Below are 26,101 nucleotides of genomic sequence, written 5' to 3' on the forward strand. Positions count from 1 at the left end.
TATGTGAGGTACTTTAAGGGCAACTACACAGGTACCTCTGCTGCTCTGGAGTTCCCTCTTAATTTATCAGCAGCTCCTGTTTGGAAATGGGAGTGGAGAAGGAAGTAGCATCAGAGTAGGGAGGGCGACCAGAGGTTAGTGACTGCTCAAGTCATTTGGGGGACAGAGTAAGGGAGGGAATTGGGCATCAGACCAAATGGGGTTAAAGCCACTCTAAGACTCTGTGATTCTGAGAGGTTACTTACCTTCTCTGTAACCTCTGTATCCATATATTAAAAAAAAAAAAAAAAAGATGATGGTGGAAATAGTAGTGCCTGCATCTTAGGGTCAATGTGATGATTAAGTAACTTAATTCATACACACCACTTAATTCTAGGTAGAAAGTAAAGGTGGGATGAATACCAGTCCATTTTCATTCAGACATCACAAGTTGAGAAATCAACACTTTTGCCAGATCACAAATATTTTTCTCATTTATTGTTCATTTTTACTACGCATCAAGATAATGTTTATCTCACTTTGCTCCCTTCGCCATGTGAGGTTGGTGTCGGTGCCCTACACACCTGGAGTCCCTGGAAACATTTGAGAGGACTGATGCCGTTTCCAGGTTCCCTTATCAGGCCTCCATTTCTGTTTCCCAGTCCCTGCCTTTCCCCATGTGGTTCTAATATCAAAATATTTAGTCCATCTGTCCCAGAAGGCTTTGGTCTTTCTCTTCATTTGTGCTTCTTGAAATAATACGCTCCTGAGGCACAGACTGTTCCTTCATCACTAAAAAAGGTCAAGCATTTATTAGTCTGTGTATAAACATGACAACAAAGGAGCCCTTGTAAAAATGGAATGTTCAGCTTGGATAGAACACAGAGGAGTTCCTCTTGAATCTGGCAAATTCCCTTGGATTTCATCTCCTTTAAATACACCATGTTAATGTCACTGTTTCTGTCTGGGTTCTGGAGCTTTACTTACAAATCCTCTTGAACCATTTGAGGTGCAAGCTTCTTCATTTACACAGCCCGTAAGTGCACTTTCTTCTTCTTCTTCTTTTTTTTCAGTTCGAACACAGTGTTTCTTCAGATAAACCAAACCTAGTGCTATGAAAAGAAGGTATACTCTCCTGTGTGTCACATTACTGCTTATCACAAAAAGGGGAAATGGCTTTTCTTCATTCACCGACAACCATTTCGCACAGATGTTATTCCCAACCTTTTAGATAGCAACTCATGGAAGACCAATCTCTGATTCACTTTCCTCTTTAGCTGTCCTCTTCAGATGATAGTGACCCCAACACAGAGCTTTCTCTCTCACTCTATCATCTACGTTTTCATGTCCATCATGGCAGCCATCATTGACATTAGCCTGTTCCCTTTCTCAAACTCTAATCCCTTCAGACAGTATATATCATCTCTTTGTAAGATTTAGCTTCTGATTCAGTGATACGCATAATTCTGGGTTTTAAAATGTTTTCAAATTTTCATAGTCTCTTTATAAGCTGTTGTTGATGTTCTTTATAGAAAGTTTTCTTTTTTTCTTTCCTTAAAGATTTTATATATTTATTTGACACAGAGAGAGAGACACAGTGAGAGAGGGAACACAAGGAGGGGGAGTGGGAGAGGGAGAAGCAGGCTTCCGGCTGAGCAGGGAACCCAACGGGGCTCGATCCCAGAATCCTGGTATTATGACCTGAGCCAGAGGCAGATGCTCAATGACTGAGCCACCCAGGCGCCCCTATAGAAAGTTTTGTTGTTTTCCTTATCCAAGGATTGAAGAAGAGATGGATTCTATAATGAGGCATTTTCTGAACCAGTCAGTCTCAGGTAAATCCTATCTTCGAAAATGGTGATCGTGTTTCATGTCCCTGTAAAGGCAGTAGAGTAAAAATATCCACCTCTTATTGGAAAGCCCAGATTTTATGTTTCTGGTGAGGATTGCAGGAGTTGCAGGAGTATAAGGCTCATTAAAATGGTTTGATCAATCTGCTTTCCTCTTCTGCGAAAGTTGTCTCAGTAGGAGAACAGTGTACGTGAACAACAGAATTGTGAATCCCTTCTGCCCCAATCTTCTTCTCCCCTTCCAGCTCTCCTTTCCCCTTGTTCTCTTTTTCTCTCCCCTTTTTCTTCTTAACTTGACTTGCATTTTTGTCCAGGGCTGGCCAGGGAAGCAATGAGACTTGGAAAAGAATCTACAACGTACTGGCTCACTAAATAACTTGTTTTACTGCTATGAATTTCTCTGGTGTATGGCAGGAAATCATGTGATTGCACTTTTTCAACTTAATGTCAACTTCTATTATTTTGTAACTACATAAGTGAATGTCAGCCCTGAAATTTAGGGGCCTACCCTTCTCACAGGAAGTACAAAGCACATTTCATTCAAGTAAATGAAACAAACATCTGCTTTCGTGGGCTGGTCCGAATTTACTTTTCTTATTTCTTCTTCTACCACCTCCCTGACACACACACAGACACACTGACACACAGACACACACACACACACACACACACACACACACACACAGAGTTTTTAACACATCATTCCCTTTCCTTCAAGCTTAGAACAATTTCCTACTTTACCGGCTTTTAGAATACTTCTCTTTCCACTATCCCGTTTTTATTGAAAAAATTTCTACTTGTTTTTTAAAGCCCAGCTTGCTGCTGCCTCTTCTTAGAGTTCTCACTCAGGATCACTCTCTCCCTCCTCCTTACACTCACGGTGTTTTACTTTTAAATGCCACCCGTGCTTTGCCTTTGTTTGCTTGTCCTCCTCCCCCTTACAATGCAAGTTCCTTCACGGTAGGAAATGTCTCTATGTACTCCAGTCTAGCATAATGACTGCCATAATATAAGCACTGGAGTAAGGACCTATTTAGAAACTGTCCCTGCTCCCCTTCCCCCAGGGGATTTACTTGGAGACAAGTCCTGGAAACCAGCTTCAGGTAACAAAGCCCAGATATAAAGGTGGGTCAGGCCAGTTGGAGGCATCCGGTCAGTGGGGGGATGCGTACTGTCTCCCTGGTTACTGAGGAGTATGGGCCCCGCCCTTTGGGCGCCAATCCCAATCAAAGTGTAATAGGCTGGTTCAGATGTCTACTAGGGTAAACTGTAACTCAGTTGGTCACCTAGCATCACTGGGGAGTTTCCTGTGTGTGTTATGATCTCATTGGCCACCTGTGCATGGCCAGGCCCGACCTCATGGCCTTTGCCCTTAAAAGTTAAACTGTGAAACAGAGAAGGTTCACCCTCTCTTGTAAGAGGTGCGTCCCCGACCGTTTGGTTATATTCTTGATGCTTGGCGTGAAATAAAACTTTGCTTGACCTTCGCTTTGTATCAGTCTCGCTCCTTTAATCACGGACCCATTATTGGGGTATAACAACTGGAAAGCTTAATGTCTTAATGTACTGTTGGTTAAACTCTGGGAGAATGGTTTTCTCAAATTCCAGGCAGGGGAATCAGAGAGTCTCTACCAACCAAGACATAAAAAGATAAAGAATTTTTAAAAAACATTTTATTTAACTATTTGACAGAGAGATACAGCAAGAGAGAGGGAATGCAAGCAGCGGGGGGTGGGAGAGGGAGAAGCTGGCTTCCCACTCAGTAGGGAGCCTGATGCCGGGCTCCATACCAGGATGATACCAGGACGCTGGGATCATGACCCGAGCGGAAGGCAGATGCTTAAGGACTAAGCCACCCAGGTGCCCCATAAGTAAATTCTTTAAGAAAGAAAGAAAGAAAGAAGGTGAATTATGGACAGAGTCCAGCAGCAGACTGTGGGAAGGAATAGTTTCAGAAATAGGAAAAGAACATAGGAGTGAGGTCACAAAAGCTAAGAGAGAAGTCAAATTCAAGAAGGAAAGTGTGGTGACTGGAATCAAATGCTAGAGAACTAGGGCAACAACTAAAGAGAAGTGCAAGGTCAATATTTATTTTTTTAGATTTTATTTATTTATTTGACAGAGAGAGACAGCAAGAAAGGGAACACAAGCAGGGGGAGTGGGAGAGGGAAAAGCAGGTTTCCTGCTGAGCAGAGAGCCAGATGCAGGCCCGATCCAAGGACCCTGGAGTCATGACCAGAGCTGAAAGTAGATGCTTAAGGACTGATCCACCCAGGCATCCCCAATATAGGATTTTTAAAGGAAGGAAGTGAAAATTTCTTTTGGAAGTTTCTTATTTCCATGAATGAAACAAGTAGTTGATAATTAAAACCTAACAGATCTAGGAGTATGGGAATCAACATTTCATTAAGACAATTGTAGGGATGCCTGGGTGGCTCAGTTGGTTAAGCAGCTTCCTTCGGCTTGAGTCCCACATAGGGCTCCTTGCTCAGCAGAGAGCCTGCTTCTCCCTCTGCCTCTGCCTGCCATTCTGTCTGCCTGTGCTCGCTCTCTCTCCCTCTCTCTCTCTCTGAAAAATAAATAAAATCTTTAAAAAAAAAAAAAGAAATCAAAACCTTTAAAAAAAAAAAGACAATTATAGACTTCATAATGTCTCACCAAGAAAACCACATTCCAATCTAAATTTCCTTATTCCTATAAGAGGAATTATAGAAACATGACAGAAACTTATCTATTCCTCATGACTCCATTAGAGTAACTAAGGAACTCCAAGCCATGTGCCCTCCTTAGTTGGTAAAACCCTATCTTGTAGTGGGTCACTGTGGAAGAGTTCTCAAGGAAAATCACTGGGGGCTGGCTGGATGAAGAAAATCATCCATCAACAAGACCCTAAGGAGTAACAGAAGAGGAGCACTTAAAAACAAAACATGCCTTGAAATCAATATTCCGATTGAGTGCTATGGTAATGGTTATCATAACTTAATTTATATTAATTTATATTTATCTTATTTATAGTAAAAGAAAATATGGCCTTCTTTCTGAAATAGATTAATTTAATATCAACACAGAAACAGTAACTTTTTTCCTCATTTCATTTTTGGGGAGGAGCGGAGACCCTTCTGTCTATTCTTTTATGTATTCTTCCAACCATCTCTCCATCCATCCATCTGTCCATGCAAATAATTTTTAAGGCCCTCTATTCACTGGGCTTTATGCAAGTTCTCAAGTCTACAAAGAACAGGGCCAGATGCCAGACCTCAACATAGTCACTATCTACTATATATGAATTTGATCTAAAATATCATTAAAATTAGGGCATGAATCAGGATATATATCACTCTTTTAAAATAAAACCAAAAGATATGCTTTAGGCAGCATCTCTGTACTTCTTCAGTATACTAATCCTCCCTGACATTATTGCTATCGCTGATAAATGTCAAAGGGGAGAGTGATATTTTTGGAGCTGATTTTTTTTACACTCTTACAAAAATAGATTATAAACACATACACATATGCCATAGAAAGAACTTAGGCTAATATTTTTATACAGGGACAAGCATTAGCATATTTTTAAAGTTCACAGTTACATTCCTGTTGTCAGTTATAATCATCTGTTGGCTTGAACTCCTTATTTTATGATAACTAACAAAATCTAGTGGTATGATGTAATCTGCTTAAATTTCACAAGAGCATGAGAATTTTATAGTCAAAGAGTTTCTGAAGGAGGCTGTGTGATTCAATATTTTCAAGCAACCATCTTCATAAAGGCATGGTGCTAAACCAACAAATAATTATCCCTAATAACACAAAGCTATATTTGAATGCAAGTTCAAATGAAATATTCAATGAATATTTTACTTTGAGGTACTTTTTCCCCTGTTCATGATATTAGTCCACTATTTAGTTATAATTTATAATAGCCATATGCTTTGGGGAAAGACCATATATACTAAGGCAAAGCACAAAGGAGTCAAAGTTCTCTATGTCATCATGCTACTCTGCTATAGGCCCCTCTTGAAGTTTATGAGAGCCTCCAGTTCCTCTTGGAAGTTTATGAGTGCCTCCAGCACTGGCGGAGGCACGGATGTTGATCTGAATTGCTACCCAGACAAGTGAAAGATACAGTGCCTTTCATAAAAGTCTCTGGAGAAAGTTAACGTTTTTCTATTTTTGGAGGGCCTACCCTCACATAAAGCCCCTTGCTTGTTGGGACCTGTTAGTAGTTGGATTATCATACAACACACTATGTTTTGCTTAGTTCAAGGAGTACTGTGGGCAGGGTCAAAACAGTATGTACAAAGGCTGCAGAGCTTTCTTTTTTTATCACAAATTGCAGCCTGATGGGTAAAGACCAGTACTGGAGGACTACTGAAGTCACAAACTTCACTTTCCTATTTCACTCACATGGCATAAATTAGCTCTGCTGCTGTAACAAACAGCCCTCAAATCTCAGTTACAACTACAAAGGCTTTGTTTCTGGAATCTGTAATAAAAAAGACATGTGCATGACATTAGCCTCATGTCTTCATTCCAGATCCAGGCTGAAAGAGCCTTTGCCGTTTTTGGACATGGCATTCTTAAAGCAAAGAGAAAAATAGCAAGAAAGCTGCTGGAAACATACAATAGTCCTGTCTTAGTTCAGATTACAACGACAAAAATACCGTAGAGTAGGTGGCTTCAGATTTCCCAGTTCTAGAGGCTGGGAAGTCCAAGACCAAGGATTCAGTGTCTGGTGAGGATCTGCTTCCTGGCCTACAGACAGCCGTATTTGCATTGTGTCCTCACATGGCTGAGAGAGTCATTTCTTTTATGTCTCCTCTTACAAGGGCACTAATCCCTCTCCTGAGGGCTCCACCCTCATGATGTTATTACCTCCTAAGGTCCCCCCCTCAAATATCATCACAGTGGAGGTTAGGACTTCAACATGTGAGTTTTGGGTGGAAACACATTCAGTTCATAGTAGGCTCTTAAAACTTTTGCTCAGATGAGGCATGGCGGAGGTTACCCACGTGTCATCGGCTGAAGTCCTCACATGCCCAAGCCAAACATCAAAGGTGCAGAAATTGTGTACTCCCCACCCCCAGGAGGAACAGCAGGTTGTGTAATCCTGTCAGAAAGGATTTCTGGGAATGAAAATACAGTCTCTCATACCATGTCTCTTGCTGTAGCCCCCAACTAATTCTCCAGACTATTCTTCTAGTCTCCTTCTCTTCCCGCCAGCTCAAGGAGGATACTGTGGAGTTCCACGGAGGGAGGCTGCTCAAGAAGTGAGGCTATAGCAGCTGTTGGTTCTGCTCTTCCCCGTTTTGTTCTCATCAGCCTCTGAGTGCAGAAGGCGGAGTGGGTTGGAGAGAACTTCAGGTAAGAGGGAAAACAAATGAGGGAACGAAGACCTCTCTCCGTACTCAAAGGGCTCACTGGGGTAGACAGAGTGACCTTTATGTGTGTCGCTAGAGGGCTGTGCCTAAGAGAATGTAATTGAGCCCACTCCTCAAAGCCACCATCCTCTTCAATTCCTATTTACTGAGCACCCACTGAGACACCAGCTCTGTACTCAGAACTGCAAACTCTCTTGGGCTGGGAAAAGCTCTCATTTGCACATTAAAAAGCAGACAGCCAGAGGAAACCCACCTTTTTTCCCCTTCCCAGTCACCCTGGGAGAGAATCTCGTCTCTTCTTCATTCATGTGTGGAATCCCAATTAAATATAGTCAACAAAGGAAACTTCTTACATTGTAATATTCCTCCCTCTCCCCTTGCTTTATTTGCAGTCTGGATTTATTGCTCAAGAATTGCCTCCTTTAAGCATCATCCCCTATTAACCAGAGAGATAAAAGCCATAAAGGGAAGGGAACTCCTTCAGTTCTCTTTGCCAGTTGTGAGACAGAACAGCGCCTTTACAAGGGGAGTTGACATCTGTTGACTGAGACTGCCCGTCCTGCACCAGGGCTGTGCTCATGATCGGAATGCAAACTGCAGCCATCAGAGACACAGCCCCGTTTGAGAACTGCGTGAGCCCAGAGCAAATCTGCTTGGGCACTGGAAAAGAAATTGTGTGGTTTTAAAGCAGATGTATGTTCTCAACGTGGTTGGCTTGTAAAGCAATAAAATGCGGGAATTTTTCCCCCTTAGCCTATCACAACTGTTGAGTAAATAGTGTAACTTAAGACAGGGCAATTCTATCACAATTCCATGTAATATTTAGTCCCTATAACAGGATGAAACTTAAATTAGCATCACAGATAGAAGGCATTTCATTTTCTCACGTATGGTACAATATTAGGAGCAAACAACATATGTCTCCATGGTTATAAACAAAGGTGTCATGTTTGCAAAACAGATCCTATATGTAGAACATCTATAAATGGGATAAAATATGGGGTTTTCTTTGGTTGAAACAGTGTTAAATATTTCAATCCACATGATTTTTATAAGAAACCTTTCTCCTTCTCCGTGAATATCAATAAGCCTTGTCTTTGCATTACCTTTTTTCCAAACCTGAGTTTTGGGCTCAGTTCTTCCTCTGTGACCTTGAGACATCAGCTGGTCTGAGTTTCCATTTCTTCACCTGTAAAATGAGGGTGTTAAGTTAGATCAGGGTTTCTATAACTTCTCTTCTGAGGAACAGTGTTTCTAAAGAAACTAATAGGGGTAACATTTTTTAAAGGGGGTTCCATGGTCAAATAAGTTTAAAAACTGTGACATTAAACAAAATCAAACATTTCTTTACTGAGAACTTTGGTATACTAACAGTATTCGTTGTGATTCAGGATAAGGAAGATAAAGCACAGACATTGTTTCCCTCTTTTTTTTTTTTTTAAGATTTTATTTATTTATTTGACAGACAGAGATATCACAAGTAGGCAGAGAGGCAGGCAGAGAGAGAGAGGAGGAAGCAGGCTCCTTGCTGAGCAGAGAGCCCGATGTGGGGCTCTATCCCAGGACCCTGGGATCTTGACCTGAGCCGAAGGCAGAGCCTTTAACCCATTGTGCCACACAGGCGCCCTGGCCCTCATTTTTTTAACTAGAAAACTTTTTCTTGCAGATCATTTTTTAAAAAGATTGTATTTATTTATTTGTCACAGAGAGCTATCACAACTAGGCAGAGATGTAGGCAGAGAAAGAGGGGGAAGCAGGCTCCCTGCTGAGCAGGAAGCCCAATGCAGCGGCGGGGTTGGTGGGGGGCTGGATCCCAGGACCCTGAGATCATGACCTGAGCCGAAGGCAGAGGCTTAACCCACTGAGCCACCCAGGCGCCCCTCATTTTTCAGAACCAGTCTATATATTAGACTTTAAAGAACTTCAATTTATGATATTCTGTGATTCTATTGCCTGTTTATTCTGCCCCAGCTTTCCAGTTTCTCTCACGTATTTCAGGAAAAGAACTACCCAGGCTCTGATTCATTCATAAGGTGAATGTCAGTTTATTCTTCATCCTTTTTCCCCTGCAATTTACTTATTTGGAAAATTTCAAACCCACAAAAAGGTTGAAAGAATAGTAGAGTAAATGTATGCTCTTCACTTAGATTTGATAGTTGTTAACATTGTGCTCCAATTTTGCTTGCTTTCTCTCAGCACACACACACACACACACACTTTAGGTACTATATATATACTTTTACCACTGAACCATTAGAAAATAAATTTCATGACAATATATCTTTACATTCAAGATGTATCTCCTAAGACAAGAACATTCTCTTGTATAACCTCAGAATCAATACTACACATAAGAAATTTAATTCTACCTAAGAGCATCTAATGTATATTCTGTAATTTAAGTTTCCTTAATTGACCCCAGAATGTTTTTTATAAATTTTTTCAAAATCTGGGATCCATTCAGGCTTCACATATTGAAATTGGTTATGTCTTCTTGACTTCTTTGATCTAGAACATCTCTCTAACTTGTTCTTTTTTCACAAAATTAACTTCTTTTGAAAAGTCCATGTCATTTTTTTGTAGAATGTTGACCATCCTAAATTTGTGTGATTGTTTCCTTATAATTAGATTCAGTTTAAATACTTTTGACAAAAAACTAATAGGTGATAATGTTATATATTTCAGACTCCCTCATATCAAGAGGCATATAATATCACCAGTCCATTATTGGTGGTGTTTGAGTAATGATGGTGCTTGTTAAGATATTATTTGCTATATTTCTCTATAGTAAGGCATTCTTTTCCCCTTGGTATTTTCCTTTTCTCTTTCTTTTTTTTTTTTTTTTAAGATTTTATTTATTTATTTGACAGAGAGGGAGAGACAGCTAAAGAGGGAACACAAGCAGGGGGAGTGGGAGAGGGAGAAGCAGGTTCCCTGATGAGCAGGGAGCCCAGCGTGGGACTCAATCCCAGGACCCTGGGATCATGACCTGAGCGGAAGGCAGACACTTAACAACTGAGCCACCTAGGCACCCCTCCCCTTGGTAATTAATGAGTGACCTGGTAGTTGATTTTTTAAAAAATATTTTATTTGTTTATTTGACAGAGATCACAAGTAGGCAGAGAGGCAGGTAGGCAGAGAGAGAGAGGGGGAAGCATGCTTCCTGCTGAGCAGAGAGCCCGATGTTGGGCTCGATGTGGGGCTTGATCCCAGGACCCTGAGATCATGATCTGAGCCAAAGGCAGAGGCTTAACTCACTGAGCCACCCAGGTGTCCCAAAGATTGTTGATATTTTGAGACTTGTGAATAACATTTCCCAACAGTCCTTGACCCAGAAGCATTAGCATTTATTGATGATCCTTGCCTGGACCAAACATAGCACTGGTATTACAAAGTAGTGACTTTTTTCTATCAACCCTTCTGCTTTATTAGCTGCCATTCTTCTATAAAGAAGATCTCCCTTTCTCTCTCTCTCTTTCTCTCTCATTGAGTATCATAATGTATAGATTCTTTTTTCATTCAATGTTCTATAAGCTCTTATTGTAAATTCATTCTTTTCACATTCATTCAGAGACTACTCTATGCCAGATACTAAAGTGAGATTGACCTAATGTTAATCTTAGTATCCTTTACTTTTCCCTATGGTACTTAAGGAAACTATCCCCATGGACAATTCATGTAGATTCTTGAACTGCCCACCACTTTGTTACAAAGATTTGTCCCAAAGGAGAAAGAACTGAAAATCAGGATGAGAGTGGAGCGAGTTCTCCAGATTCTAATTGTTATTTCACTTATTTTTTTATTTTAATTTTAATTTTTTATTTTTTATTTATTTTTAAAAAAAGATTTTATTTATTTATTTGACAGGCAGAAATCACAAGTAGGCAGAGAGGCAGGCAGAGAGAGAGGAGGAAGCAGGCTCCCCACTGAGCAGAGAGCCCAACGTGGGGCCTGATCCCAGAACATGACCTGAGTCGAAGGCAGAGGCTTTAATCCACTGAGCCATTCAGGTGCTCCTGTTATTTCACTTTTATAAACTTTGGGCAGACTACTGTGGTTCCTACAATCACCAGTGGTGTTCTAAATCATCATCCAGGAAATAAAAATCAGTTCCCATCTCTGTGGAGCTATACTGGATCTCCCTCAGAAGACAGAAAATACTAAAACCAAGAACTCAACCCCATTTCCTGGGCTCAGGATCCCCAGAAAGACAATAAATTTTGTTTCTGAGCACAAAATAGGTCATTTAACTAGGACCCACGTCATTAGGAAGATTGGGGGAAATATATCCATGTCTTCAACATATAGCAGGTTCTAAAGCAAATATCATGGTACCAAAGGGCCTGGGCAAGACAGGAGCTGCAGAGCATGTCCCTGGGCAAACAGACCACAGGCTTCACACAGGAAGAAATTTCTCCTCCCTGGAAGGATCTGAATGATGGATTCCAAATAATTAATCACCAAATAAATAAAACACAGCCTTTGGTGTAGCCTGCTCTCAGTGGAAGGATAAAGGACCTTCTGTTCCTGGGAACAAATAGACTGACCCTTCTTGGTCAAATTTTCCAGTGGAAGGAGTGTTGTGAATGTTATGCAAAGGGAGATCTTTTGCAGTACAAGCCTGGATGCCCTAGGGCCCTGCTGACTGACAGAGGTCAGAAACATATCCAGAGGATGTACAATCTCTTGGATTTGATTTTATTGCTTTTAGGGAAGGGTCCTTGCTCCCTGTGGAGTCCAGAGACAACTTCTCCAGCCCTAGAAAAATGCACAGTCTGTGTTCCCAATGGGGTGGGTCAGGCAGAAACTGGCACTGTGCCAGGGAATCAATAGCAGGAGGGAGAGGGGGGCGGACAGTGATGGTGATACCTGGAATCTTTATTACCTCAAAGTTTACAAAACTTCAGCATCTGAGGCCATGGGGGAGGATTCTCGCAGCTGTCAGAATTCTTCCAAAGGGATAGGGGCCAAGTGGAAAAAGCCCAGGTTTTAGTAGTCACAAATCTAGAGTTCAAATGCCATTCCTGAAATGCACAAGACATACAGAAAGTCTACACAACTTAGTTAATACCAGTTCTCTCATTTGCAAAATAAAAAAACACCTCTGAGATCTCTTGTGGAAATCATTTTAAATAAGGGAAAGCATGTGTGTCACTTTATTAGGTAGGATTCCTTTCATTCCAAGTAACAGGAACCAATCTGAGCAAGTTTAAGAAAAAAAGTGAGAGACCAGAGAATTAATTATAAGGTAATGATATTCTATTCTTGATTCTTAAAGTCAAGATTTTAGCTAAGCCTTATAAGGAGGTTAGAACCAAGACATAAAAGGTTATCATCAAGAGCCATTATAGCTTCACTTTGCATATCTGTCTTCTCTCTTCTAAGCCAACAGAGTTGACACAGTGTGACTACCCATAGCTTTTGAGTCTACATATCCCTTTCTAAGACACCAACTCAGAGAGAATGGGAATCCCATAATCTCAATTTTGAAGTCTCACCAAGAGTCTGATTCCTTACCTTACTTATAACAGGAGTTCATTGTGCATGACTATATGGCAGCTGGGGACAGCGGGGCAGAGCAGTAGGGTTGGAGAGCATAAACATGCTGAAGAAGGTCACCTGTGGTGAGTGGTATAGCTGAGGGGATGCCTACGATCTGGGTAGATGTTCTAAAACATTTTGCACAGATACCTACCTCAATATCTGTCACATAATGTGGGTATTAATTTTTCTTTTTCCTTCCTTTTTACTAGATACGATGATCTAAGAGAAGAGTTGGGAACAATTGCTCCAATTATTCTGGGGTTTTTTGACTACTGAAATGGAAATCATAGGGTCAACATAGTTTCTGGCAATAATAACACCACTGGGATATATAAGGCAAGCTGTGTACTTTTGAGACCTTCCTTAATCTTCCTATATTTGGCTTCTAGCTGTGTTCTCAGAAATGTATCTGCCTACCCTTGGAAAATTCCTTGTTTCTGATGATAATGATGGCAAGAAAAATCCTTCTATGGAGAAAAGTGTTCTGTATGGAAGCAAGTGGGTTAGGAGGTAATGGTTGGGGCTAATGCTTGAAGAACATACTAAGAACAGAATTGCTAGAAAGACATAGCTGGCCTTTTCCTACTGTTGCAAACCACATCCCAAGTGTAGCAACTGTGGACAAAACCAGTACTCCCTTCTTTCCTTTCTTTCAAAGAATAAATGTTTACTGAGCTGAGTATTGTGCTTTTGACAGACATACAAAGAAAAGCACCCAAGATGTTTTACATGTTCACCTTTCTCTCCTGGGAAAGTAGAGGGCCCAGGCTAGGATTTCAGAAACCAGGGATGGGCACTAGAGTAGAGAAGACAGTCCCCTAATTATAGAATGCTTATCAAAGTGACACTGGATAAGAGCAGTCCAGGAATTGAGGAAGGCCAAAGCACTCAGACCAAGGGAGTAAATGGAGAGCATGGATCTGGGCCAAAGGGTCAAAAAGGATGAGCATGCAGGGCAGGGCCAGCAGGTGAGGAAGAGCATGATAACACCCACAGAGGCTATAAACAAGCCCAGGTAAGAACCTCTCATGGTAAGCCCACAGGCTGTGGTCTGGGAAGGATCTCTGAAGGTACTAGGCCAGGACTTTTGGGCCTAGGGAAAACAAAAAAGAGTTCTGAAGGAAGAAATGTTTTCCACATTAAATACCTTTCTTAATTGTTTGTTTGTTTGTTTTTAAAGATTTTATTTTTATTTTTATTATTATTATTTTTTTTCACAAAGAGAGAACACAAGCAGGGGGAGCAACAGGCAGAGGGAGAAGTAGGTTCCCCCTTAAACAGGGAGGTGGACATTGGATTCAGTCCCAAGACCCTGGGATCATGACCTGAGCTGAAGGCTGATGCTTAACCAACTGAGCCACCCAGGCATCCCTGTTTGTTAATTTTTTTTTTTTAAGATTTTATTTATTTATTTGACAGACAGAAATCACAAGTAGGCAGAGAGGCAGGCAGAGAGAGAGGAGGAAGCAGGCTCCCTGCCGAGCAGAGAGCCTGATGCGGGGCTTGATCCCAGGACCCTGAGATCATGACCTGAGCGGAAGGCAGAGGCCTTAACCCACTAAGCCACCCAGGCGCCCCCTGTTTGTTAATTTTAAAAAATATTTTATTTTTAAGTAATCTCTACACCCAACATGGGGCCTGAACTTACAACCCCAAGATCAAGAGTTGTATGCTCTACCAACTAAGTGAGCCTGGTACCCTCTTTTCTTAATAGTTTAGACCAGACTATAAAAACTCTCCTCACTAATTCTATTTCCTGCCCATTCCTGAATACAACTTGCAAAACTGTAATGAAAGAAACAGATTTCTATAAATTCACTACGGAGACTGAAGTACACTTTCAGGAACTTAGACCAAACATATGTTCTTTCCTTAAGAAACAACAATGTACATGTAGTCACTTAAGCACTTCTTTTTTTAAAGCATTTCTTTACATCACCACTGAAAACAAATTATGTCTGGATGGCAAAATATATTAGATGAGTTTCAGGGTTTTCCTAGATTAGCCTAGATTTGAGGAACCATTTTATCTTCTACTATTGTCATTGTCTCTACTGTATTTCTCAACCAATTGAAAACCCCTAAATCAATAGGAATATTTAATGAGTAAGAGAATCACGTGAGTAGCAAGTCCTATTTGACTAAATAGCCCAGCCATGTCTTTGCTACTGATATAAATGCTTTTGTATTATATTTACGTCATTACATCCATTGTAAAAAGAAACTGTATTTTAACAGTGCAAAAATAATGAACCAGGAAGGCAACCCTGGGATGTTATAACTATCAAAAAACTTATTAATTATAATGCTAATATTGGAATTTATTTACAAAGATAAAGGTTGAACTTATCAAGAGGACACAAGTGAGCAATGAAGACTTACTTACTGAGTGCAGATAAATTTCAGATTTTTTATAATTTTGTTAAATACTCTGTAGTTCCTTATTCTTAAAGCCACCCTTTAGTTTTAGGACTGCTCACTGCTTTTATAGTTGCTGCTTTTTGTTGCTTTTCCTTATCTGATCACCTCTTCTGAAACTAATATGTTATCGGTATCATACAGTCTTTTTCTGTACTTCTTTTTCCTCTCCCAATTCCCTTCCCATCTCCCTTCTCCCCATCATCTCCTGACATTCTAACTCTAAGGGCAGAACCAAGGAGATAAACAAGGAAAGTCAAGGAGCATCTGGGTGGCTCAGTGGGTTAAGCCTCTGCCTTCAGCTCAGGTAATGATCTCAGAGTCCTGGAATAGAGCCCCGCATTGGGCCCTCTGCCCAGCAGGGAGCCTGCTCCCCCCGCCCCCCGCCACTTCTCTCTGCCTGCCTTTCTGCCTACTTGTGATCTCTCTCTCTCTGTCAAATAAATAAATAAATAAATCTTTGAAAAACAACAACAACAAGGAAAGTCAAGTGCAAATAAGAAGAAGATATTTAATAACAGGAGACAAAGAAGTGTAGAACCCATGTGCTGCCTTTCTCTACCTAAACAAATCTCACTCTTCCTTCAAGGTCGTAGCATTAGTCTATGTGGGCTGTCATCATAAAGTACCAACGACTCACATAAAAGCCTCTCTTTTTGGCTTGTAGATGGCCATCTTCACCCTGTGTCTTTATGTGGTCTTTCCTCTGTGTGTGTCTGTATCCTAATAGCCTCTTCTTAGAAGGATCCCCAGTCATAGTGGATTAGAGCCCGACCTAATGACCTCATCTTACTTAATTACTCTTTAAAGACCGTACTTCCAAATACAGTCACAGTCTGAGGTCCTAGACGGTTAGAACTTTGACGTATGAATTTGGGGTGTTACAATTCAGCCCCTATAACCACCATCATCTACCTGTACCAAATACCATTTCCCTTCCACACCAGCCCACCCTTTGGTTGACTGTTCATACATTTGGTGATTGCTGACATTATTTTAGCAGCTGGTTAAATGTAATTGGACACTTATGGACACTGTCTTGAGTGGTTCTTAGATGAAAGTAATTTCTTCCCAAACAAGCACAGGTATAGTTTTTAATCTCTCTCAGTAACTAGAACCTAGTCAGCACATTAGTAGATAGACTTATAAAAGAAAATCAATCTCAATTGAAAGAGAAGTGTCAGTCTTTTAATTGTTGTGTTTGCACATTTTATCCCTTTGAGTAAAACCCCTGAGAGGCACGATTGTGTCCCGTCTACAGAGGAAGCAAAGGAATTCATTCAGTTGGTCCAGTGAAAATTAAACTTGAACAATTATGAGAATCCTTTGTCTTTCTGATATGATTTTTAAGTATAGTGATGTGAGAATTTTATAAATGGGTTAATTCTAATACTTTATTTGGCTGAAAAGATTCTGTTTATAGGAACTTAGTTAACTTTGGATGATAATCATTAAAAGTTGTGGTAGTAACAGTGAGCCTTCCTTTTTAGAATAAGTTTAAAACACTGTAGTATAGGGGCATCTAGGGGACTCAGTTGGTTAAGTACCTGCCTTCGGCTCAGTCAGGATCTCACGGTGCTGAGACTGAGCCCTGCATTGGGCTCCCTGATCAGTGGGGAGTCTGCTTCTCCCTCTCCCTCTGCCTGATTGTGCATGAGCTCCCTTGTTCTCTAAGAAATAAATAAAATCTTAAAAAAAAAAAAAAAAAGGCACTGTAGTACAGATACTGAAAGCAAATCTTGAAAATATTTACCATCAGAGGTATCATCTATATTTTGTTTTGCACAATTTGATTTTTCCATTTATAATGCTCTTCTTAAGTTTATAAACATGGTGGGTAAATGTTTTTGCTGTGACCATGACATTTAGGAAGTTATTTGGCTCTTCACTTCTCCATAACTACATCAGGCTCTTTCAGAATTCACTTTGCTCATGTCTGAGGGTACGTACCCCAAAAAGACTATCCAGTTATATTCTCTCATTCATTTGAAAAATTCAGGTTCAAACAAGAGATGAAATTTATATTGTGTCCCAGACTATTTGGGGCTGTAAGTAAATACCTATTTTATTGAAAAAAATCACAATTCCTTAGCATAAGAAATAAAAGACAGATTGAAAAAATCCAAAATAACTAAAATAATGATTTATGTTATCTTCCAAGATAACTCTAAAAAGAAACTTTAAAAAGAAACTCTAAAAAGAGACCCCCCCCATTATCATGTAGATGGTGATAAAGAGGGAAATAACAGGTAATGGAAAGTCTGACTTAATGCTTTCTGAAGTGTTCATTCTTCAACAACCAGGATAATCATAATAATGATGGTGGTGGTAATTCTCAGAAGGAATTAGACATTTGCACAGTGTTCAGCCTGTGAGATGATACCCATTTAGAAAGAATAGGATGTTATTAGGCAGGTAAGAGGCTGTGCCCTGGATTGCTAATTGCCTTTCATTGTGATGACCATGGTTTCATTTATTACCATAGGCCAACTGCTCTACTTACATTGCCTAATTGAATACTCACAACAATGTACTTAATGAGGTGAGTACTGTTCTCACTGTTGTATGGATGAGGAAACCAGGGAGTTAGCATTTATATAAGTTTCCTAAAGCCACAGAGCATAAGGAGGGGAGAGAGGAGTGCCACCATGTATGCTCATAGAGACTGTCAGACCCCATTTACTGTAGCAGATTAAAGGCATGAAATTTGGGTAAGAAAAATGTTTGCCAAAGTGATATGATGGGGGTTTTTTTGTCCTCGATAATGTATTTCCCTAATCCAGTTACTTCGAGCACTGTTCCTGTTCTCAGTTTCCATCTAAAATTTTTGGAAACCAACCTGCCAGAATGACTGAAGGCTTTGCCCAAGAGTTTCCATACTGCATTAAATAATAAAGTCTCCAAACTGCCCAAGAGATGATTATTTTTGGTAGGAAATAATTATATTGTACTTTGGTATGAGAAAATTTCTCTCATCAAGGTACATAGGAAAAACTACCACTTATGGCTGAAAACAGTAGGTGGGGTGGTTTTTGCCTACAAAAGACTGCAAAACACTTTCCCAGCACCTTCATTTCAGAGAATAATGTTCCTTAAGATTTTATTTATTTATTTGACTGAGAAAGAGAAAGAGAGAGAGAGAGAGCACAAGCAGGGGGAGTGGCAGGCAGAGGGAGGAGCAGGCTCCCTGCTGAGCAGAGAGTCCAATGAGGGGCCTGATCCCAGGACCCTGTGATCATGACCTGAGCCAAAGGCAGAGGCTTAACCCACTGTGCCACCCAGGTGCCCCAGAAAATAATATTCCTACTTAAAGTTCCTTTTGGCCTCTCCCTGCCCCTGAGTCTTCTGCAACCCTGCCTTCCACAGTTGTCATCTGCAATGTCTGCTCTCTTCTAAGGACGAGCACCTCACCTTTGCTGCCCATACAGCTGGGCCACAGGAGTTGGGGGGAGGAAGAACAAGCCCAGTTGCTGTCACAGTTAAAAATTTCTAGTGAGGCACAAGCCTTCGCACACATGGTTTCAGGAGAGATTTCAGCCAGACCTAGCAGTCCCACTAGTTGTCAGAGCCTCTTGTTGATTCCCACCTTCAGCAAAAATCCTTTAGGGCAGCAAGCGCAGCAGGAAACCTGTCATTAACAAGCACCAGAGTGTCACATCAGCGATTCTCAGGAGTGTCGGCTCCACTATTTAACTCAGCTATTTACCTCATCCGGGAGAGCTTTGTTTGATTGTCAGAAAATAGAACATGTACATTTGTCTGTCATAAACACACAAAGCTCTCCAGAGCACAAATAAACAAAATGATCATGTACATTGGTAAATGTGTTTGCATTATTTAACCAAACCAGATGAAGCATGTGAATCACCCTGCATATCAAGTACCATGGAGTAACTCGCTTGTAATCTGTCTTGTACAACACAGCCATTGCCACTCATTCCACTCACCCAATTCAGACCCTGGAAATGTACTATTTTTAGACCGGCTTTGTACACTACTATTTACAAAGCGCACTGTTAAATCCTTTGAATCGCAGCCAAGAAGTTGGGTGAGAACCTAGAAACCTGCCACACAGATCAGCATCCTAATCAACCCTGGGACAGCCAGCACTAAAGATCTGCCTTTGTTTCCTTTTCTTCTTTCCCTTTGTTTCCACAGGAATATCAATGTAAAAAGGCAAGGGGACAAAGAGGTGGGCCTTATCTGTTCTTGTTGTTCCAAGGGGTTGCTTTACTCATTCTCCCAGATAACAGCCCCGGTGTCAACATCTTTGGCAGTTTAAGTTGTTCTTTGTCAAAACCACTTTCGGAAAAGATTTGACCATTTATTTACTCGGGAGCCAATGTGACCACAACAGGTGCGTCATGGAAAACTCAGAATTAGGTGCTTTACAGCCGCTTGGATTTGGTCACATGACAGCCCGCTGCTCCTGGCCAATCCACTGCTGGCAAGCCGGCCAAGTGGCCACACGGGAAGGAGGGACAGAAAAGAAAATAGTAGGCAAAGTGTTGGCGTGAGGCAGGTGGTGGATGAGGCAATCGCAAAGAGAAAGGATTGCAACACCAGGGAGGAGATGAAGGGCCTCATCGTTTTGCAGCCAACAAGAAACCTGAAGGAACTAAGTTTGGCTCTGTTTCTACTGCTTGAGAAAAGCTGAGAACGGAAGCAATGACTGGGCTAATTCTGGACAAAAATTTTTAAAAATGATTTTTGAGAGGAATCCAAATCTTTGCTTCAATTCTTAGCTTCTATGTAAATTGCTCATTTTCCAAAATTCTTTATTTTTTTCAGGTGACTTGAAGAGATTTGTTTTTCTTGGGATCACTTAAGACATCCCTGGTGGCCTAAAATGTGATCAGTTTGATCCTTTTCCTTTTGCTCACCTTCCTCGTGGTGCCATTTTGTTTCTTCGCCTAGTCTGGATTGACTGGTGGAAGCAGGGCAGCCAGACTCTAGCCGGACAGTGGTCTCTTGTCCTACCCCTGTACCTGTACTTGGATGGCCTCATGTTCTCCACGGTAGCATATCTTTCCCTTTATAGAACTAAGCAGACAAATAGAAATGGGTTTTGAGTACTTTGGATCAAAAATGGTCTCTGAATTTAAGGCATTTTATTATTTTATTATTTTAAGTTAATAGGGTCTCTTTATTCATTATAATATTAAAGATTTTGTGAAAAAAGTAGTGTGCCATGATGATTAATAACAGTGACAAGAAAAGCTCCTGGCTTTTCAGCCCGTAAGTACCAGGTACCATTCTAGATACTTTTTACAATATCTCCACGCATACCGATAGCTCTGCAAGTATCATTTTCTGCATGGTGGAAGAGCACTGAGAATTAGAAAGGTACTTGGGCAAGGTCAACAGCCAATAAATGGCAGATCTGGAATTCAAAACTAGGTCTGCTGTGTCCTTCCTACCATACCAGGTAACATCATTTGCAAATGTGAACCCTTTGCAAGCCATTAAAGGGAAACTGGCATTACTTTGATGAATATCAATTCCGTATATCGGGTTCAGGTATTTTAACAGATTTAATATGTTTATTTATCTCAGGATTCTTACAGAAGAGTAGTAGGACTGTTATCTGGGATTGTTTTCTTGTAGAGTTATGCTTATCTACCGCTACCTTTAATTCTTTACTATCTTCTAAGTATTTCATTTCACCTGACTCTTTTCCTGGAATGGTGGTATGGAGAACATGGTCTATAGTAACAGTGCATAACAATATCCCGGGTTTCTTTATAGATGCATGAATAAATGAGGAAAGAAATTTTCCCCACACCTGAGCTCATAGGCAGCACCATTATATAGCAGGCTTGCACCTACACACACACAGTTTGACACAAACCAGTCATTGGACAAAGCTTGGGCAAGGGTTGGTGCTAAATAGGAAAGGGAACGAAGGTCATGAAGAGGTGCAAAGACAGCAGGGAGCAGGTACTGGTAAGTTCTCCATGGACAATAGTATTGATAGTATAGTGAATGTCTGCTCAATAGATTATTCTCACTTTCCTCCTCTGTGTCTATTTATTGGTTGGTCACCATCACCCAATAAGGGTGATGGGAGGAAATAAGAAGTATAGGTCTTTTTTCTTTTATTTTATTTGAGTATAGTTGACACACAAGGAAGTATAGTTCTTAATATAGATTCTAGAAAGTGGAAACTGCCTTTTATAGCTCTAAAACCAAAGCTTTTGGCCTCATTGTAGATCATAGATCTCTCTATAGTCTTTATTACCTGATATTTTTTTCATTTGCTTGTATCTCCATGTTCCGTGTCTGTTTTGTCTGAAAAGAAAATGAAATAAAATTACCTCCTACACTCATACTGCTATTGACATTAAATTTCATCTTCTTTTATTATGATCAGCAAAGTTACTCATAACATTGGAATTTGTTTTTTGCTTTTAGAGTTATAGCTACTGCTGTTGTTGGAATAATTAGTATTGCTTTGGCACTGTGTTCCACCTAAACTCATGGCATTTGTGTACTATTTACCTTTCAGAAAAGCTATTCTCGAAGAAGAAAAAGAAAAATGGGAGTACAGACTTCCAACAGCACACATTTTTTCTGTTCTCTCTTTGGCTCTAAAAGAAGATGCGTGAAACAGAATTTCAGGCTGTAATTAATGCAGCTCTTCATAAGATAAGAGGTTCTTTTATCTATGGAAAAATTGCTACACTAATTCTCAATGGGAATCAGAATGCTCTAGTTAATGCTCTTTTTACAAGAGGAATTCACCTTTTCTACTCTCTACATATTTACAATCAAATTTTAATATTTTGTTACAGGAAAACTGGAGGTGAATAAACATGCAATGATAATATTATTTTATAGGGCTGAGTTTATAAAAATTAAATATTAATATTATGTTAGATAAATGCTGAATAGAGATTACATATAGAATTTCCAAATAATTGACTCTATAGTAATGTACTTGCAAGCACAAACCTTAATTGGATGGAACTTAGTTCCAGCTCTTTGGGGGTGGGGGGAGTGGTGCGGAGAGGGTAAGCAAATTAGGAAATGCATCCTCAGTTGACATAGTGAGGAAAAAGGGCTGTAGTTCCTTGTTATGTCCTAAAGTACTATCCAAACAAGGAAGAACCTCTGCTGTTTCTATCTTGATTTGAATATTTCCTTGTAGAACACACATTGCAATTCAGGAACAATATTTTTTTTTATGTATGTTTTATGTGTGGGCTTGGAATAATCAGTAATTCATTGGCACTGTATTCCATCTAAATGAATGACATTTGTATACTATCTAACTTTTTTAAAAAAACTATTTTCCAGAAAGGAAAGAAAAAGGGGAGTATAGCAAATGACTAGAAGTTAGAGACCACAAGATTTTCCCCTGAGCTCCTATCAAAGAAGACCCCACTTAAGACCGTAAGATACATGTAGCATTCATAATCCATTGGCCCTTTCTATGTTCCTCATTTTCCACAAACATACCTACTTATATAATCATTCCTTCCCTTCCATCATGATACCATGGGAGGTAGCTGTGAAAGGGGTAGACAGTTTTGTTACTGGGCACAAAGTCTCAGATACTTGCTTAAAGCAGGACATGAGGTAAGTTCACTAAATAATGTGCATGGTTTCGGGTGTATTTGCTGCAAGTAAAAATGAATGGGAAATTTCAGCAATAAAGTTATTGTTATTTAAGATATAGGGATGATTTTCATTTAAGTGAAAAAGATTTTGTAATCCTTCAAAAAAAGAAAGGCTACAATAGAGTAGCAGGATAGCTTCTATGCCTGTCCAGTGGTTTTTCCCTTATACATCCATGCCTGTGTGTGCACACGTACACACATGCAGAAAAGGATTCTTTCTTACATGTTCACAACGAGATAAGACTTTTAAGCTCAGAACCCCTTAAGAGTAAGAAACTTTTCTTAGCAGACAATCAACAGATTCTGAGAGAAGAAATCTGACAGAGCCCTTTTCCTTGGTTCTCTTTGTTCATATTGTTCACTCTCACACAAGGAGGGTTGCTAGATAGGGGAAGACCCTCAAAGGAGATGAAAGTGAATTATTCTGGACTAGCTGCCAAGCAATCCAAAGCTTCAGTTAACCTGGTATCTCTTTTCCTTGCCTCTGGTCCTCAGTTTTCCTTTTGTATCCTGAAAATAACGTTGATGTTAAATTGGGTCACTGGGACAAAAATCCGTCATCAACTACTGCTTTTAATTTTGGCCCCCAAGAAAACATTTCGTAAATAACCCTATCTTGAGTGCATGCTATACAAGACTCCTAGGATGGTATTTGGTTTTGTTTTTTTTTTTTAAAGATTTTATTTATTTGACAGAGAGAGAGAGCGATCACAAGTAGGCAGAGAGGCAGGCAGAGAGACAGGCAGAGAGAGAGAGAGGAGGGAGCAGGCTCCCTGCTGAGGGGCTCGATCCCAGGACCCTGGGATCATGACCTGAGCCGAAGGCAGAGGCTTTAGCCCACTGGGCCACCCAGGTGCCCCTAGGGTGGTATTTGAATCAACTCCTCTTAGGAAAAGATGTCGATTATTTTAAACTTGAATTTCCACAATCAGAACATTTGCCTAATGCCATTCTAATGCACTACGCTTTACAGAAAGACTTCTAAATCAATATAAGCAAATATATACCCCACAGAAGTCCTTGTAATATACACTAGCGGACATCTACAAATGTTCATAGTAACACGATTTAAAATAGACTAAACTATTTGGAAATAGCCTAAATAACCATTGATGGGAAAATAAAGTGTGGCATAGTCACATATGGAATGCTGTAAACAGTAAAAATGGACGACAACTACACACAAAATATGATTTTTTTTAAAAGATTTTATTTATTTATTTGACAGAGAGAAATCACAAGTAGATGGAGAGGCAGGCAGAGAGAGAGAGAGGGAAGCAGGCTCCCCGCTGAGCAGAGAGCCCGATGCGGGACTCGATCCCAGGACCCTGAGATCATGATCTGAGCCGAAGGCAGCGGCTTAACCCACTGAGCCACCCAGGCGCCCCACAAAATATGATTTTTAAAAAATATTTTATTTATTTACTTGACAGAGAAAGAGACCGTGAGAGAGGGAACACAAGCAGGGGGGAGTGGGAGAGGGAGAAGCAGGCTTCCCCCGATCAGGGAGCCCAATAAGGGGCTCTATCCCAGGACCCTGAGATCATGACCTGAGTCAAAGGCAGATCCCAAATGACTGAACCACCCAGGTACCCCATAAAATACGATTCTTTTTTTTTTTTTTTTAAGATTTTATTTATTTATTTGACAGAGAGAAATCACAAGTAGGCAGAGAGGCAGGCAAAGAGAGAAAGAGGAGGAAACAGGCTTCCCGCTGAGCAGAGAGCCCGACACAGTGCTTGATCCCAGGACCCTGAGATCATGACCTGAGCCAAAGGCAGAGGCTTTAACCCACTGAGCCACCCAGGCGCCCCTCAAAATACGATTCTTAACATAATATTGTGTGAAAAAGTAAGTTCCAGGGGCACCTGGGGGCTCAATCGGGTAAGCATCGACTCTTGATTTCAGCTCAGGTAATGATGGTGGGGCTGTGGGATGCTCCAAGCTCAGTGGGGAGTCTGCTTCTTTCCCTCTCCTTCTACCCCCTGCCTTGCTCACATACTCTCTCTCTCTCTAATAGATAAATAAACCTTTTTTAAAAAGTAAGTTCCAAAGATTACTTCCAACTTTAAAATTAAAAAGGAACTAAAGAATTTACTTAGTAGTTATGTGTGGACATGTAGTGATAACACTATATAAAAGTGCAAAGAACAGTGGTTTTATTAGGTGTGGGGAGGGAGGGATGTGGGATGGAAAAATGGTATAGAGGTCGATTATTGTCAGTATTTTAATTTAATTTAATGTATTTATTTGAGAGAGAATGAGGGGGATAGAGAGATATAGAGAGCATGAGATGAGGGAGGGTCAGAGGGAGAAGCAGACTCCCCACCAAGCAGGGAGTTTGATTCAGAATTCGATCTCAGGACCCTAGGATCATGACCTGAGCTGAAGGCGGTCACTCAACCAACTGAGCCACCTAGGTTCCCTATTGTCAATATTTTTAAAAGATTTTATTTATTCATTTAAGAGAGAGACAGAGACAGAGTGAGCACAAATGGGGGAGAGGCAGAGGCAGAGGGAGAAGCAGACTCCCCGCTGAGCTGGGAATCCAACGTGGGGCTCCATCCCAGGACCGGGAGCTCATGACCCAAGCTAAAGGCAGACGCCCAATGATCTGAGCCATTTAGGTGCCTCTATTGTCAATGTTTTGAACATGAAACATTAGTTTATGCTTGCTTATAAAATTAATAAACATTAATAATCAAACAAAAAGACCAGGCATGGGTAAAAATCAACATGAAATAAAGTATTGACAGATTATATGGTGAATGTTCACATAAAAATGCAGGATACAGTTTTGTACAAAATAAAATAACAGAAGACTGAAGTCATCCTAAGGGCAACATACTATAGGATTTTGATCTGGCCACTTCCAATTGCCCCTCATGCCTGATCTAACATTCCCTGACTCCTTTGGGAGCCATCTGAGTTTGAATCCTCAATAGTGAATATTCCTTGTAACTTTACCATTGTTCTCTCCTCTTGTCCCTATGTAATATCTCTTTTGAAGAGCACATTTACTCCCACTTCTCCAATTGCCTTTCAGAGGACTCCCCAGAGGTATCTACCCAACACTGATTTCCCTCCAGCAGCCTAATTTTACCTGCTCACAGGGTATCTCTCCTTGGATTCTAAGCATTTTCTCAGTTAACCACCAGTGTAGCCATGAACTTGGCACATAAGCTCTCTGTCCATCGATTTCCTCATCTCTGAAAAGAGAGGTCTGTGCATATAATTTCTAACGTTCTTGCCATCTCTAACTTTCTATGAATTTATGGGGCTCCTGGATGGCTTAGTCAGTTAAGCATCT

General features: G+C 40.5%; 1 long non-coding RNA gene across 1 annotated transcript; it reads left to right on the forward strand.

The window, feature by feature from the left end:
* Positions 1 to 928: 928 nt before the first annotated feature.
* On the forward strand, positions 929 to 22,001 carry LOC309863873. Its single transcript, XR_014311299.1, has 6 exons — positions 929 to 1,015; positions 7,050 to 7,190; positions 9,206 to 9,240; positions 12,961 to 13,087; positions 17,655 to 17,711; positions 21,678 to 22,001. It is a non-coding gene; the product is annotated as an uncharacterized lncRNA (long non-coding RNA).
* Positions 22,002 to 26,101: the final 4,100 nt, after the last annotated feature.

Source organism: Mustela nivalis (genome assembly GCF_964662115.1).
Source record: "Mustela nivalis genome assembly, chromosome: 4".
Classification (NCBI taxonomy): Eukaryota; Metazoa; Chordata; class Mammalia; order Carnivora; family Mustelidae; genus Mustela; species Mustela nivalis.